Genomic DNA, 17,119 nt, shown 5'->3' on the forward strand with positions numbered 1-17,119 from the left:
CACTCACTTTCTCTCTCTCTCTTCTTTCTTTTTCCTTTTCCTTTCTTCTCCACAGATCTCATCTCCCACCAGCTCACCACCAAATACCACCAGAGCCTTCTCCACACCCCGCCCACCTCCCACCTCGCCCACCTCGCCCGCTCGCCCCCTCGCCATTTTGTTTCTTTTTCCTTTTTCTTTCTTCTTCTCCGCAAAACCCACTAAATCCCTCTCCCATCTCGCTCATGCGCCGGCTCGCTCGCACCCCAGCTCACTCGACCGCCCGCTCGTTTGCTCAAAACGTGATTCTTTCTCAGGTTTGAGAGAAAGAAACTCTTTTTTTCTCTTTTTTTTTGTTTGCTGTAATTTTCTAAAACTATTGACAGGAAAAAAAAATTTTACAGAAAAAATTACAGAAAATAAGTTATTTAATTACAAGAGAAAATTAATGTTGTTCGGTGATGTTTTTTTCCAGAGAAAAAAAATTAATTTTTCTTATATTGTGCTTCTTGTTTTTTTTTTTAGAGATAGGTAACATGCTACTCGCTTCGTTTATCTCATTTAGAAATAAACTTAGTTGGAAATGTGAATCAACTAAGATTCGAACTTGGGTCTCGGATACCAACCACCAAGCCCTTTGCCACTTGCTCTAGGGACGGTCGGTATATTGTGCTTCTTGTTGGTGTGCAAGATTGTATCTTGAGCAGATTTTAAGACCTTCTCCATAATGTTAATGTTAGTCTTCTCAACTATGTAATGTTAGCCTTCTTTGTAATGTTGGTCTACAAGGTTGTTTGGAAGAACAGAATTTAAGTCATTCTCTGTAATTTTAATGTTAGTCTTCTCAACTTTGGTTAAACCAATCAAATTAGGTATAAGCTTGTAATTTAGATTAATTTTTATACCTGATTTTTTGACAACTCAACTTTGGTTTAACTTCTCTTTTTAACTCCATGGAAAACCTCTTTGTTTTAGTCTTCGAGTTTGATATGTTAATGTTAGTTTTCTAGTATTTTTTAGCAAGATTCATGTCCTTCTGTGAAATGATATGGCATTGTTGCAATATATTTTAATTAAATAGTCTTTTCTCATTTGATATTTGTCTGCCTTATCTTGCAGATAATTTGACAGATGAATAGAAGGCAGCATATAGGTTATACACAATCACCCATAGTGTTGTGCTACTGTGGCAACAAAGCAGTGGTTAAAATCTCCCGTACATCTGCTAATCCTGGAAGACCATTCTACAGCTGCGCTACATATAATAAGAAATCAACCGGAGATCATTGCCAATTCTTCAAGTAGTGTGATTCAGACTATTATGTTTTAGAAATGGGCTATTCTAGTATGACATCATGTGAAAGCACATCCAGAGGGATACAAATAGATGATTTTCCAGACAAGATAAATTTTTCTGCTGTCACACCCCAATAATCCTACATCGGATAGGAATGGTGATGTGATTGGGTATATAAGAGACTTAGACATTAGTAATAATAACTGGGCTTAAGCATTTTGGGCCAGTGGTTGGGTCCAACGAGTTATTGTTGCTAGTGGGCTGGATCGTTACATTTGGTATCAGAGCCAATTCACCAGCCGAAATTGTGTGGCGAGTCTCGGTTGAGCCACGGTCTGAAAGACAAGGTGATAGCCTATGTTGGAGTCCGTATGACAAGGCAGCCGGCTATGCCAGGGTCTGGATGACAAGGCTAGCGAGACGAGTCTCATATCGCTGGTGATCTTGGGCTGTGTATGTGATTGGACTGACGAGGACGTTAGGGCCTTAACGGGGGGAGTCTGTCACACCCCAATAATCCCACATCGGATAGGAAGGGGGATGTGATTGGGTATATAAGAGACTTAGACACTAGTAATAATAACTGGGCTTAAGCATTTTGGGCCGGTGGTTGGGTCCAACGAGTTATTGTTGCTAGTGGACGAGGACGTTAGGGCCTTAACGGGGGGAGTCTGTCATATCCCAATAATCCCACATCGGATAGGAAGGGGGATGTGATTGGGTATATAAGAGACTTAAACATTAGTAATAATAACTGGGCTTAAGCATTTTGGGCCGGTGGTTCGGTCCAACGAGTTATTATTGCTAGTGGGCTGGGTCGTTTACCCAATCACATCCCCCTTCATCTCCAATGTGGGAATATTGGGGTGTGAAAGACTCCCTCGGTGTGAAAGACTCCCTCCGTTAAGCCCCGACATCCTCGTCAGTCCAATCACACACACAGCCCAAGATCACCAGGAGATATGAGACTCGCCTTACTAGCTTGGTCATCCAGACCCTGGCATAGCTGATCACGGCATAGCCAATCACCTGGTCTTTCAGACCCTAGCTCAGCCGAGACTCACCACACATTTCCGGCTGGTGATTGGCTCTGATATCAAATGTAACGACCCAGCCCACTAGCAACAATAACTCGTTGGACCCAACCACCGCCCAAAATGCTTAAGCCCAATTATTATTACTAGTGTCTAAGTCTCTTACATACCCAATCACATCCTCCTTCTTATCCGATGTGGGATTATTGGGGTGTGACATCTTTTGTCTGCCACTACGAATGACGCACCTCGCACGGTCGATGGATTTCGGCCGTGGGGTAGTATTCATGATTCAGATGAGTATATATATGTATATGGGTATCAGGTTTTGCAGGTCCATGGCTTCCAATAGATGCAAGCATCTACGGTTAATTACCCCCGTGGCATTGGGGCACCTTCGATTAAGAGACCTTTATAGATGGGATGAGATGAATCATGTCTTGGTTTATTGAATCCTAAGTATATGTATTAGGATTCAGTTAGATTTGAGATTGACTAGGTCCTAAGTATATGTTTTAAGACCTAGTCGATATTAAACTCTATGTATTAAAGTCTAATTGGCTCTAAGTATATATCTTAGAGTGACCAAACCCTAAGTATATGTATTGAGGTAGGTCGGATTTGATATTACCCGAAAGTAGAGAGTGGCTAATTCCTGAGTGTATGTATCAGGATTAACCGAGTTTAATATATTTTTCACTCTAGTTATATATGCTAGAGTGAAGATCTGACTAACCCCTATGGTATTGCGTTAGGGTTCGTCGGATTTGATTTCATGAGCTCTAAGTATATGTATTAGAACTCGATCAGGTATGGATTTCACTCTAGGTAGATATGTTGGAGCAAGAGGTTGACTGGACCCTAAGTATATGGGTTAGGACTGGTCAAGCTTGGTTTGACTTCCACTCTAGGTATATGTGCTAGAGTGGAAGGTTGACTAGACCCTAAGGATATGTATTAGGGTTAGTCGGATGAACTCTAAGTATATGTGTTAGAGTTCGAATGAATTTGATATCATTTAACTGAATTCTAAGTGTATAATTTAGAATATTTTGGAGATGTTTTGTCTTAGTTATATGTACTAAGGCGATTGACTTAGCCTTAAGTATATGTATTAGGGGTAGTCGATATTCGATTTTTACTCTAGGTATATGTATTAGAGTAAAGAAAAAGTTCATGATGAACTTTGGGCATGAGATTTGGGTATTGGTTCATGAGATTTGAAAATGATTTGGTTCATGGCTCATAGGATTTGGCATATGGTTCATGAGGTTGGGTATATGGTCCATGGGATTTGGTCCATGGGCTTGGGTTGTGGTTTATGGTTCATAAGGTTTGGTATATGGGATTTGGTTCATGAACTTGGATATGGTTCATGGATGAGGTTTATGAACTTGGTGTATGGTTCATGGGTTCATAAGGTATGGTTCATGACCTTGGTTTATGATTCATGAACTTGGTGTATAGGTCATGAGTTTGGGTATATGATCTTAATTTATGGTTTATGGTTCATGGTGTATGGTTCATGAACTTGGATATGGTTCATGGATGAGGTTTATGAACTTGGTGTATGATTCATGGTTTATGGTTCATGAACTTGGGTATGGTTTGTGGTGTTTGGTTCACGAACTTGATTTATGGTTTATGGGACTTGGGTGTGGTTCGTGGTGTTTGGTTCACGAACTTGAATATGCTTCATGAACTTGATTCATGGTTTATGGGATTTGGTTCATGAACTTGGGTATGAATCCAAGTTGGAAGTCAGGTTTGGGTTCTATTTGTGATTGGATTTGGATTTAGGGTTATTTGTGGACTGGATTGGATTTGAGTTTTGGGTTTTATTTGGACTTGGTTCGGATTTGGGTTTTGGGTTTTATTTGGTTTGGTTTGGGTTTGGATTTGATTTGGGTTTTGGGTTTGGGTTTTATTTGTGGACCGTATTTGGTTTTGGATTTTTTATTTGGACTTGGTTAGGATTTGGGTTTTGGGTTTTATTTGGGTTTTGGTTTGGTTTTGGTTTGATTTGGGTTTTGGGTTTGGGTTTTATTTGTGAACTTGATTCTGTTTGGGTTCGTATGTGAACTTGGTTTGATTTGGGTTTGAATGTGAACTTGGTTTGATTTGGGTCTGGATGTGAACTTGGTTCGGATTTGGTTTGTATGTGAACTTGATTCGGTTTGGGTTCGAATGTGAACTTGATTCGGTTTGGGTTCGAATGTGAACTTGATTCGGTTTGGGTTCGAATGTGAACTTGATTCGGATTTGGTTTGTATGTGGACTTGATTTGGTTTGGGTTCGTATGTGAACTTGATTTGGATTTGGATTCGTATGTGAACTTGATTTTCTTTTCAATTCTATTTCGGATTCGAGGCAATCCTCTTTTGATTTTGCAACTTGATTCGGATCCGAAGAAATTCCTTTTTGATTTTGGTTTGATTTGGGGTCCAAAGAAATTCCCTTTTGATCTTGATTTGGATTTGGGGTCCGAAGAAATCCCCGTTTTGATTTTTTAATTTGATTTGTGGTCCGAAGAAATCCCTGTTTGATTTCGAGTTGGATTTGATTTTTCAATTTGATTTGGGGTCCGAAGAAATCCCCGTTTGATTTCGATTTGGATTTGATTTTCCAATTTGATTTGGGGTCCGAAGAAATCCCCGTTTGATTCTCCAATTGGATTCGATTTGGGGTCCGAAGAAATCCCCGTTTGATTCTCCAATTTGGATTTGATTTTCCAATTTGATTTGGGGTCCGAAGAAATCTCCGTTTGATTCTCCAAATGGATTTGATTTGGGGTCCGAAGAAATCCCCGTTTGATTCTCCAATTTAGATTTGATTTTTCAATTTGATTTGGGGTCCGAAGAAATTCCCGTTTGATCTTAATTTGGGGTCCGAAGAAATCCCCGTTTTAATTTTGATTTGGGGTCCGAAGAAATTCCCGTTTGGTTCTGATTTGGGGTCCGAAGAAATCCCCGTTTTAGTTTTGATTTAGGGTCCGCAGAAACGGGGAATCAAAGATTCCCCTCCCCTCTTCGGGCGATACTTCCCCTGCAATGCTGTAGATGTCGTCGGCGAAGTTGTTGACGGTGGCACGGATCTGTTCGGCCGTCGGATTTGATTTGACATTTTCGAAGAAATATTGAAGGGTTCGAAGAAACGGGGAATCAAAGATTCCCCTCCCTTCTTCTTTCGAAAGTATCAAACCGGCGACGCTGTAGATGTCGTCGGCGAAGTTGTTGACGGTGGCACGGATCTGTTCGGCCGTCGGATTTGATTGACATTTTCGAAGAAATATTGAAGGGTTCGAAGAAACAGTGAATCAAAGATTCCCCTCCCCTCTTCTTTCGAAAGTATCAAACCGGCGATGTTGGGGTAGTCGCAGCAATGTAGATCACCCATTCCATCATCAACAACTTTGAATGGGGTATTGAGAGGTCCGAAGAAACGGGGAATCAAAGATTCCCCTCCACTCTCCCATCGAAGCCATCTAGATGGTATGGATAGCTACGATCGCTGGACCAAAAAAGGAAAAAAATGAGGGGGAAGAAAAGAGATTTTTTTTCTTCTTCTTCTTCATTATTCTTCTTTTTTTTTCTTTACCTGTTGATCAAATGACGGATTGGATGAATCAGCTTGACGATTCCTCCATCTTTCCGTGGCTCGGCGATCTCTCCTCCTTTTCGCGGCTCGGCGATTTCTCCTCCTTTCCGCGGCTCGGCGATCCTCCTTCTTTCCGCGGCTCGGCGATATCTTCTTTTTTTGAATTTTTTGTATGTCGGAACGAGTGTAGCAATCTATCTATTTTTTTTTGTTCTTTGTCTATTATATCGTCTCCGTAAAAAAATTCTCCGGAGTTTGATTTCGGTTCTCGTATTTATAATAGGAGGAATGGTGAGAGATATTTTAAGGGATTTGAAATTCGAATTCGAATTTTGAATATGTTGTTGTAGTTGGCTGAAAGATATTTGGGATTGGTTGGGAATTGGTTGGAAATTCGAAATTCAAAATTCGAATTTTGAATGGATTGTTGGATGGTTGGAGGATATGTTAGGAATTGGTTGGAAATTCGAAATTCAAAATTCGAATTTTGAATGGGTTGTTGGATGGTTGGAGGATATGTTGGGAATTGGTTGAAAATTCGAAATTCAAAATTTGAATTTTGAATGGGTTGTTGGAGGATATTTTGGGAATTGGTTGGGAATTCGAAATTCGAATCCGAATTTTGAATGGGTTGTTGGAGGATATTTTGGGAATTGATTGGGAATTCAAAATTTGAAATTCAAAAATCGAATTTTTAATGGGTTGTGATTTGAAATCGAATTTCGAATAGATATTTTATAGAATGTGAATGTAGGTCGTCGTTGATCAGGCCCGCTTTAATTTATTGGGCCAAAATAATAATATTTAATGGGTTGGAATGAGGCCCTTTTTTTTTTATTTGCATGGGCATTCATGAGGCCCACCAACTCACATTTACGAATGGGCTTATTGTATATTTGAATTATAATTATTGGCCCAAAATTTAATGGTTAACACGAGACCTATTAGGATTGTATGAACTCGAATCTAATCGTTTTTTTTATTATGATTAGGATTGTTTCATCCTATATAAGTATTATTTTATTTCAAACAGACATCTGCACTGCGAGATGAGTTGAAGGAGTTTGAAGTGGAGACGAATAGTGTGTTTTTTAGAATAAGAATGTATTTAGTTGTATTATTTGTATTAGTAGCAGTTATATATGTGAATATTTTAATATAATTGGAGAGTATTTGTATATGTATATGACATATGTTATATGCATAGTTTTGTAAGCACTATTTTAATTAATCAATCTATGTAACTAGATGTGTTCTTTCAGATGTGTTCTTTTGTTAAGTTTGAGATGTGTTCTTTTGCTTTTGTTAAGTTTAAGATGTGTTCTTTGATGAACTTTTGATTACATTGCCTTAAGTGAAGCAGTTCATCATATAAGCTTTTGTTTTCATTGCCTAAATTCTCACAACACAAAAAAATTTTGAATGATATAGAAACCAAACAAATATTTAGAATCCATACAAGCAGTTGGTTGCAGTTGGTTGCAGTTGGTTGCAGTTCATTGTAATGCCCAGAATTAGAATCCATGCAAGCAAATATTTAGAAACCAATCGAATATTTAGAATCCATGCAAGCAAATATCTTGATCAACCATCCCCAGAGCTATATTTGGAATACTGATCATTCAAGCTTGAATTCAAATGTCTAAATATTTAGAATCCATACAAATAATAGAATTCACATCTATATTCTTGTGAAACCATCCACTGAGTTGCAACCACTTCAAAGTATTATATATTACAATCAAGTTTTTCTACATCAAATGGATCTAGTGCAAACCCAAAAATAAAATATAACAACAAAGAGCCTTGTTGAAGCTATTGTTGTGTCTTGCAATAAGCTCATCGTCATGTTGAGTTGTTCGAGCTATCTGTTTCTTCTTCGCTCTTTGTAGTATATGCAACGTCATCCTTTTCTCTTGATACAAGCTACAAGAAAACGGAATTGGTTAAACCTAACATATGTAAGAAATAAAATTAAGAAAATTAATTAGAACTTAACTAGTTGACAACATTGGTTAGAACAAAAACAATCACCTCTTTGCATGTATGAACATTGTGTCCTTTCTTTCCACAGCAGGCACATTTTCTAGCTTTTTTGACACCCTTTTCAATAGGTGGTTTGAATTTTTGCGGCTTTCTCTTTCCTTTACATTGTGATTGTGGAGGGTCCTTCACTATAAGCTCAACTCCACTTGATTGTGTAAAAATATTTATATTGTGATCTCCAATGTTATCTCTTTCTCTCTCCTTCAATGTTTCATTAAGTGCAACAATCTTGTCAACAAGTTTATCTATCTCCTCGCAAGTCATTTTATATACCTCCAAATTTTTCGAGGCTTCAAATGGTATTTTTTGAACTTTAAGATTTAGTGCATTAAATCTTGCAGTTTTAGAATCTGAAAAATCATTAACTACTATGGACCCCAAATTCGTGCTAGGCGATCCTTTTTTTGCATTTTTGGTCCACCTTTTCATAATATATTGGATGGGATTGTGATCCATTTGAATTTGAAGCATAACTTTCAATGCATGAGAACATAATAAGCCACTGAATTCAAAGAACTTGCAACTACAATCAACATTCTCGGTAGTCCTATCCACTCTAACTGTGTAAGAGTTCATTTGAGGAGATGATGTAGAAGATTCAATTCTACTAATTTTGTATAATGAATTAACCTCCAGCTCCATTATTTTATATTTTGTACTAATTTTCAACTGGCTCTTAAATTCACTGAATACTTTCTTTGTGTAAATATCGCAAGCTTGTTTCGCAATCGGATTATACGACCATAAACTTGGCTCACCATCTTTTGATCTAAAGTCCGCCTCATCCTCCTTATCATAACGACTCAAAACAATCTTTTCAAATTGTATTACAAATTTGTAAATCGAGTTATGACAATCCACAAACATCTTTAAAAGGGCATTTATGCTCTCACTACGCTGCGATGTAGACATTTCAGCAAAAAATAAATTTCTAAAATATGCAGGAATCCATTGATGTCTACTATTCCACATAACCTGAAGATGATTGTTCTCAAATAGTTCATACTTTTCAAGCATCACAGCCCATCTAGTTTCAAACTCCTCTATCGTCAAGCTGTTATTTATGCATAACTCTAGATCTTTTTTAAATCCTTCTTTGATGCCATAAAGTATACCCAAATGCTCTCTTGCTTTTCTCATTATATGCCATTGGCAACATCTATGCACAGTGATTGGTAGAACTTGCTCAATTGCTTTCCTCATTGCTGGATCTTGATCTGTAATAATGGATTTAGGATGTTGCCCAAAAACTGCTTGAAGCCAAGTCTTAAATAGCCAACAAAATGTGTTAGCAGTTTCATCTCTAATAAGGGCACAACCGAAAAATATTGATTGTCGATGATGATTAACTCCAATAAAAGGGACAAACGGCATACAATACTTATTTGTCATATAAGTTTTATCAAAGGTAATAACATCTCCAAAATGTTGGCTTGTCATCCTTGAATGTCCGTCAATCCAAAATAAGTTTTGTGCCATATTTTCCTCGTCAACCTGTATTGCATAAAAAAAAGATGGATCTTTGACTTGACGATCACGAAAGTAGTTAATAGCAGTTGATATGTCCACCCCTTTAAGCCTTATATTTTTCTCGGAAATCTCATTATTTAAATCTTTCCTTGTGAAGTGAATATTATATAGTCCTCCTTCTCTTGCCGCCATAAAAGTCATGATTTGACTGGTTGGAATGTTTTGTTCACTTAACATATGAATCATATCCTTTTGTTCATTTGTGATTGAACGGTGAGATCGGAGAAAACGAGCTTTTGATGGACTTACAACTGAATCATGATTGTGTTCTCTCACAAATGCAGTCACGACCCATTTTCCATCTTCTATCATTTTTACCCTTAAATGTGCTTTTCAACCAGTTCAACTATACTGCATTTGTTTTTTAGGTGTGCCTTTATTATCTTACCCTTGACCTCGATCTGAGCAATAGCCTTCTTTAGAACAAACATAATGCAATGATGTGATCATGTTATCCTTTTTCTTGACTTTATAGTGTGTTTTTTTTCTTATACTAAAACCGTCTTTATATGCATATATATTATAAAATTTCATAGCTTCATTTTCATTCTTAAATTCTCTCCCAATGAATGGTTCATCAATTGACGATTCCGTTCCATGTGCAATTAAGCTTGAAGCATCTTGTTCACATTGACTATGTTTACTTGTCAAGGAATCCAATTCTCTATTTTCAATAAGGGGTCGTTTGGTTGCATGTAGTTGCAACTACACTGCAGTTGTAACTACATGTAAATGCAAATTTCGTGTTTGGTATGATGTAGTTAACTCCAACTACTGCAGTAGGAACTGCAGGAGGAGGCCCAACTGCAACAATTCGAACTACGCCCAAATTGGCCGTAGTTCCAACTATAGCAGTTAGAGAGAGTAACTTTAAATAAAATGTATGCTTACCTCTTCAATATTTTTTAAACAAAAATTATTTCCTTTTTCACATTGGAGGTAATCTCACCATCATATATATAAAATAATAAAATTTTAAAAATTATTTTTCAACTGCATGCAAACAAACAAATTATTTATACTTGCAGCGCTTTCTACTACATCCAACTAAACATGATTCATGTCCTGTTGTATTTCCAACTGCATGCATTCCTAGCTACATTGCATTTATAATTACATCTAATCAAACGGCCCCTAAATGTCGTATCAATCAATGGAGAGTCAAGTTCTTCTTCAACACTTTCATTATCCGAACCATTGAAAATTGGTGAATCACAATAATCTCCACTATCCATCTATGTAATTTCACAAAACTAAAATTAGTAACTAGTAAAAATTCATAATGTCATTGTATACTTGCAATAGAATATTAAATTAGCCCAAATATTTAAACCAAATATTTTTTAAAAAAACATTCAGGGGTTGAATGAAAATGACATATCAAACTAGAAGACTAAAACAGATAAGTTTTTCATGGAGTTAAAAAGAGAAGTTAAACCAAAGTTTAGTTGTCAAAAAATTAGGTATAAAAATTCATCTAAATTACAAGCTTATATCTAATTTTTCCTTCATAATCAAACTATGTTGCAACAATACTATATTATTCCACATCAATAAAAAAGAAACATGCATAACTTTGAGCAAAGAAAAGGTAAACAGAGAAGGTCTTAAAATCTGCTCAAGAATATAATCTTACATACCAATAAGAAGCACAATATAAGAAAAATTAGATATAAGCTTGTAATTTAAAACATCACCAAACAACATTAATTTTCTCTTGTAATTAAATAGCTTATTTTTTGTAATTTTTTTCTGTAAAATTTTTTTTTCCTATCAACAGTTTCAGAAACTTACAGCAAACAAAAAAAAAAGAGAAAAAAGAGTTTCTTTCTCTCAAACCTGAGAAAGAATCACGTTTTGAGCAAGCGAACGGACGGCCGAGTGAGCTGGGAGAGGGATTCGGTGGGTTTTGCGGAGGAGAAGAAAGAAAAAGGAAAGAAAAAATGAAATGGCGAGAGGGCGAGCGGGCGAGGTGGGCGAGGTGGGAGATGGGCGAGGTGTGGAGAAGGCTCTGGTGGTATTTAGTGGTATCTAGTGGTGAGCTGGTGGGAGATGAGATCTGTAGAGAAGAAACGAAAAGGAAAAAGAAAAAGAGAGAGAGAGAGAGTGAGTGAGAGACTAAGAGAGAGAGAGAGATAACGGAGGGATAAACGGAGCTTTTTGGAAACTTTTCACTAAAGGGTTGCAAGATCTCGATGCAATCCAAGGGTTATAAAATGGGTGGCAAAGTTGGCTGGGTGCTATCAATAGCATCCCAACCCAACTCTCTCTCTCTCTCTCTCTCTCTCTCTCTCTCTCTCTATATATATATATATATATATATATATATAGAGTCCATCTACTATCCTATTAATAGGATTGAGGACATTGTCCTATCAAGTCGATTTGAATGATCGGAACTTCAAATTGATAATCGGCACCGTTGAAATTGATCTACACAATTAGAAATGTTTAGAAACCAAATTTTGTAATATTTAAAAATCATTTTCAATTTCATCGTAAGAGTTGAAAAATGAACGGTCATAAATAAATAACCTTCTTAAAATAGAAGTTTGACTTTCGCAATTCATAATCAGAGTTATCAAACATTATCTAAATAGTATAAAGAATTTTCTATAAAAAATTCAAGCAATTTGGATTACTCGACACTGTTAAACAAACAAACGGCTCATATAGGCCATCAAAAATTGTCGATTTTACGACACTTTGATCACCATGTAAATAATTTTTAAAATTTATGAAATTTAGTTTCTAGATATTTCAAATACTCTAGATCAACTTCAACGGCTCCGATCATTGATTCGGAATCTCTATATATCATCAAGAATAATTTGATAGGACAAATGCTACTATCCTATTAATAGGATAGTAGCCCTAGCCTATATATATATATATAGAGAGAGAGAGAGAGAGAGAGAGAGAGAGAGAGTTGAGCTAGAATACTCTCAAAAGCACCAAAAGGTTGGTGCTTGTGAGTTTTTAACCCTTAGATAGAGAAATGTAAGGTTGGGATGATGATGGTAGGTGGTAGGTGGTGGTAGGTAGAATAGTGTTTGATCCAAGGGCTATTAATAATCAAGGAGTAGATCCAAGGGCTAAAAACCTAGAAGCACCAAGGGGTAATACTTCTAAAAGTATTCTAGCTCAATTCTGTATATATATATATATATATATATATGTATATATATATATATATATAGAGAGAGAGAGAGAGAGAGAGAGAGAGAGAGAGAGAGTTGAGCTGGAATACTATCGAAAGCAAACGGGCTCCGTTGTCACCCATTTGTTTTGGATGATAGAGCCTCCAAATCGACGATCGGCACTATTAAACATGATCTATACCACTTGAAGAGTTTAGAAATCAAATTTCAAATCTTTTCGACATCATTTGCCTAAAGATTAAAGGGTTTCAAAATTTGTAATTTTATTGGTCGATATGATGCGTTTTCTCGTTTAACGGCTTAAAAATATTCAAATCAATTGAATTTTTGTTAGAAAATTCTTTAAACTATTTAAAACAAGATCTATACTCTTGATCTTGATTACAAGACTCCTATCATCATTTTTTAAAGAATATTCATTTTCAGCCGTTCATTTTTGTGTCCACTCAATGGATAAGAGAACAATATCGAAAATGTATGAAATTTGATTTCTAAACACTTCAAGTGGTATAGATCATGTTCAACGGTGCCGGTTGTCGATTTGGAGGCTCTATCATCGAAAACAAATGAGTGGCAATGGAGCCCGTTTGTTATCGATAGTATTCTAGCTCAACTATCTCTCTCTCTCTCTCTCTCTCTCTCTCTCTCTCTCTCTCTCTCTCTTTATATATATATATATATAATGAATGAGAGAGAGAGAGTCCAAGGGGTCCAGGTGAACCGCGTGTTAACACATCTCTGCGCTGCGATTTTTCAGCACCAAGAGAGCAAGAAATGAAACGCTTCATTTTCTGAGAATTTGTAAAAAAAAATTTCAGAAGAAACTTTTAACGGACAACCAAACAAACGGAAAAATATTTTTCGGAGTAGTTTTACGAGAATCCTTGAGCAGTCTTGCCTAGGGATGTCAACAGGTCTGATTCGGGGTAGATTCTTAAAAATCCGAACCCGAAACCTGAACCTGAACTCGAACCCGAACTTGATGGATTTTAAAATCCATATCCAAACCCGAACTCGACAAAAAATCTAAAACCCGAACCTGAACCCAAACCCGACCCAAAAATTCGAACCTGAAACAATTATTTTTTTTTTAATATTTCAAAATATATTACATCAAATCTAAATTTTTAAATACAAATTCAAATATAACATCAATTTTTTTTATACAGCCACACGCAAAGTGCAAATTAAAAAGGATTTTGATATAAAAAACATACCAATTCCAACCCGAAAGTATCATTTTGGGTGTTGGAACCCATCAGACCCTCCCATTGTCTCTGAATATTAAAGACAGCAAGACCAACCAGTTGACAAGGCTCAACAATATCCAAACACAGCCGTAACGATGTTTACACAAATTTTAAATCGAAAAAGCATATTAACGACCAATTTCAGCGATTAACGCAGCAGAAGCCCTATTCGAGCTACGAAATGATTTTCAAAATTCAAACCAAGGACAAACAATCTTGAACACAAGTAATTAATGTTGTCCAAGGTACATAGTGACGCATATTTGCTTAAAGGACCTTAAGAATACATTTAATAGCATTATTTACTATCACTCTGTTTGGATTAGGGATAAGGATCGGGATAACCAGTTATCCCTGTCCTTATCCCCAAACACTTTTTGGGGTTGTGGGAATTGTTGTTCCCACCACCCAACGGATAACCCGCAACTGGTGGGAACAACAGTTCCCACCAACTCGGTGGAATAGTGCGCTCCCTGTACGCATTTCCCTCTGCTACCCCTGGCTTTGTCCCTTCACCTTCTTCCTCCCCTACTCCCTCTCTCTCTCATTATCAGAATCCTCCCAACTCATCTTGCATACTCTTTCTCTGTTGTGTTATCTCTCTGCTTCTAATTGGCAGTGAAGCCTGCTCCCGTTGCCACCTTGACCTACGCTTGTTAGAAGCCCTACTTTTTTAGGGCGGCTTGCGCGCGTCCCCTTTTGCCGTGCGTGTTGCAGATTAACTTGTATTTCTCGCTAGGCAAAGGGTTTGTGGGCTCCCTGAGACCGTCTGGACCTCTGATTGACCATCTTCTTCCTCTTTTATGTGGGTTTGCAAGACCCCTTTACTGCCGATGTTGCAGATCTGAGCGCTCTCGGACAGACACGGTATGGTTTTCCGGCCTCCCCTTCCATCTTGACCTTCGATTATCGGTCCAGATTAAGAGTTTTAGCCCTATTTTATCTTATATATAGGACTACTTGGAGTCTCACCTAGGAAGAGAAATGGAGACGAGATTAGAGGAAGTGAGAAAGTTACGATTTTAGAAAGAGGGGGGGGGGAGGGAGAGCTTAGCTTGAAGAGAGAAAAAGAGTTTAAGTTTAGAGAGAGATATGAGGTCAGAGAGTAAAGAAACACAATACCAACTAGGCAGCGGGTGAAAAAAAAGAAAAGGTGTGGATTAAATTAGACATATTATTATTATCCCAATCTATTAATATGAAGATAGTTACCCTCCCTTAAAGGAATGAGATTAGCATTCTGAGATGAATCTCATTCCCAAGTAGGGATGCAAACGGATCCGGGTTGGTGGAGCTCCCGCCCCGATCCGCCCCGACGGGGGCAGTAAATAGGAGAAAATAAACGGATTCGGGGCAGGAAATGGGAGAAATTTTGACCCGGCCCGAATCTGCCCCGCCATGATCCGCCCCGAATCCGCCTTGAAAATTATTTATATTTTAAAAAATATTCCTAAAAAATTGTAAGGACTGAAATTTTGACAGTACAATTAGACTCTCTGTTGACGATGTTTATGTGTGTAATTTAATTACATAAGCACTCGTCAAATTTCAGGCGAAAATGAGCTAAAACGGAGAAGTTACGCGATTATTAGTTTTCACTTAAGTGAATAGTAACTCCGGTTTTCCGGAGAAGCCACGGAGTAGAGTTGGCTTTCGGCGCGTATCGGACTCCGTTCATAGCGATCCAATAGCTCGTTTCGATCAGTTCAGCTATTCTGGAACAAATGGCACTGACGGATTTCAGATCCGATGCACGGTNTATATATATATATATATATATATATATATATATATATATATATATAAAATATTATTAAAAATTATTAATTTACATTTTACGAAATATTAATAATATTATAATTTTATAAAAAATATTAGTTGGCGAGGCGGATTCGGGGCGCTGGCGGGAGGTGGGTTACGAGGCGGGGCGGATTATGGGATGCATTTTTTAACCCGTCACAGATTCGGGGCGGGACGTGAGGCAGGATTTTGCTAGTCGGGGCGGGGGCTCCCGCCCCCAGATCCGCCCCGTTTGCATCCCTATTCCCAAGTAAAATTTAATATTTCCAACTAGATTAATTTGTGCGTTTAGTCAAACACCATCATATATATTTTTTTATTCATATTGAATTACTAGGAATCTTACAAAAATAGTGCAACCAAACGCACCTTAAGTTTATTTTAATATATGAAATATTACAATATGGGCGTGTTTGGTTCGAAGTCGGAATCGGAATCAGAATCGTAATCGAAATAAGCTGGAATCGGAAACGGAATAAATCATTCCCATTGTCGGTGTTTGGTTCAGATAAATATAAAAAACGTAATCAAATTAATATGCTAACTTTATCTTTATAATATATTTATTTAAATTCAAATTGAAAATTAAATATTAAAAATTTACATCAAAATTTTTAAATAATGTCAAAATTTTAAATCTATTTTTTTTTAAAAAAATTAAACTTTGAACTTGAGTGGATAATTCAAAATATAAAACTAAATTTCGATTTATTCAAATTCAAACTTAAAATTACAATTTAAATTTTAATTTTTATCCATAAATTTAATTTAAGTTTTAATTAAAATTTGAATAAAACTTTATATAAATTAAAATTTAATTTAAATTCAAATTCATAAGTTAGATTCAAAATACTTGATTAAATTTTAATTTTTAATTCAAATTCAAATTAAAATTAAAATTTAAAATTATAAATTTAATTTCTAAATTTAAACTCATATTTTAATTAAAAAAATTAAAAAAATAAATTTAATCCGAATAAATATCCATTTCGTCCGGATTCAACTTTCAATCCGGCCACTTAGGCCTGATTGGAAAAAGATGTGATTGGGGGATTCCTATTCCACTCGGGAATCGCAATCGGAATGGTACTCCACCGTACCAAATATTTACAAACGGATTCGTCTATTCCGATTCCAATTCCAGAGTGAAAAAGAAGCGAACCAAACACGCCCTATATGGATCGATCAGGTGCACCCAACAATTTTCAGGTGAAATGGAAAGCTCCGCCACATATGAGATAACTCCCCCCTCCCTCCCTCCCCCCCAAAAAAAAGCTAACTTTCTTTTTTAAAGGGGCATATGTAAGTCTATTAATAACCCGCTAAGTTTTTAAACTACTATTTTGATCTGAATAGATCAACGGACGAGGATGCCTCTCTTACTCAAAACAAAAAATAGTATAGAAAAAATATTAGGTCTATTAG

The sequence above is a fragment of the Ananas comosus genome, linkage group 5, assembly GCF_001540865.1.
Source record: "Ananas comosus cultivar F153 linkage group 5, ASM154086v1, whole genome shotgun sequence".
NCBI lineage: Eukaryota > Viridiplantae > Streptophyta > Magnoliopsida > Poales > Bromeliaceae > Ananas > Ananas comosus.